This window comes from Vicugna pacos, unplaced genomic scaffold (assembly GCF_048564905.1).
Source record: "Vicugna pacos unplaced genomic scaffold, VicPac4 scaffold_21, whole genome shotgun sequence".
In the NCBI taxonomy this organism is placed as follows: domain Eukaryota; kingdom Metazoa; phylum Chordata; class Mammalia; order Artiodactyla; family Camelidae; genus Vicugna; species Vicugna pacos.
Window position 1 is genome coordinate 15,901,974 of NW_027328742.1, and position 1,507 is coordinate 15,903,480.

A 1,507-nucleotide genomic window follows, 5' to 3' on the forward strand; every position below is an offset into this window, starting at 1 on the left:
AGCCGTGGTCCTCAGGCGCTGAGCGTGCTTTTCACTTTCTCTCCGTGGGGGTCGTATCAACTCGGAAGGACCCTTGGTTCTGAGGGGTACAGGATATGTTCTCATTTTTCAGGGAAGAGGGAAAGTCATTTTTATCAAAGGAAAGCCAAGGTTCAGAAAAACTTAACCTGAGCAGTGAAATAATTAGTGCTTTATTGCATAAATCAAGACGTATCAATGACAAAAAATAATAAATTGTGCCTGACATTAGTCTAAGTTTTTAAATAGCATCTGAAAAACCCACTTGGGGAAGCTGAGACTGCAGATTCAGTAAGGCCTTTCAAAACTTTATTTTTCTATTCTTTTTTCTTTTCCTTTTTTTTTTTTTTTAACTAAGGCTGTTCTACAGGTTAGCTGTTCCATTTCGTTGTATCCACTTTTAAATTTGGTCTTTCCATTAGTGCTAATAAACTAGCTGTCAGTGATGAGAGCTTTCTAAAAAATTAGCAATTTAGAAGTTTTTCCAACTCAAAGGATCCATCATTGGCCATTGAAGAATAATATCTTAAGAGCCTATTTGCAGAAAGACCCAGCGGGGACTTTCCAGTCTACCGTGGGTGCAGGAGGTATCCTTGTTGACGGCAAACATGATGTAGCCCCCATGATCCAAAAGTTCATTCCCTAGAAAGTCTGAGAAAGTAAAGAACTTTGTTATATCAGTAACAAAGCAGCGAAGGTTGAGACAACAGAGGCCCCTCGTGGACTGGGACACCTTATGGCCAGCTCCCTTGAGAACTGGTGCAGACTGACCAGGAGGAGGCTTGGAGTTCCAGTCTGTTCAGCTGGTCTCCAAATTCACACTGCGCATGCCCCTCCTGAGTGGGAGAGATCAGGGAGTTTCCTCACTGGCCAACAGGCCAAGCTCTCAAGACACTGGACAGACAAAAAGAAAGTCTAATTTGACCAGCGGTTGTTCTCCTTATGACAAATGACACAGAAGACAGAGATAAAGAAAACTAGTGACAATGTCTGGTTGGGAAAAGATCCACAAACCAAGAGTAATTCACTGAATTTCAAACCAAGAACTGTTGAGCCCAAGGAGCTAACCCTACAAATATTTTCTCCTGCTAATAGAATTCTAGAAGAGGAAAATTCTTACCTTTCTCATTTCCAAAAGACTCTGCAGGCAGAGACTCAGGGGATTGACCTGGTAAGAATCTCACCTACTGCTGGCTTTTGTCAGTCGCCCCAGGCTCTCCACCTGCAGCAGCTGTGAGTGAGGTGTGCTTAGCCAGGGAAGTTGCAGCTCATCCTCACTGTGGACTGTTGGGGAGGAAGAAGTTTTGCTCTATTCTTCTTGGTTCTTCTGGCCAGTCTAAGAATTACATTGACATGAAAGAGATTAACAGGGGAAAATCAAACAAAAGTTTAATAGCATGTACACGTGGGAGAGACTCACGCCCCTGGAAGGCAGGCAGCCGAAGCCCAGCAGGAAGAGCCCTGCTGTCATTGCCAGCCCCCATGCCCA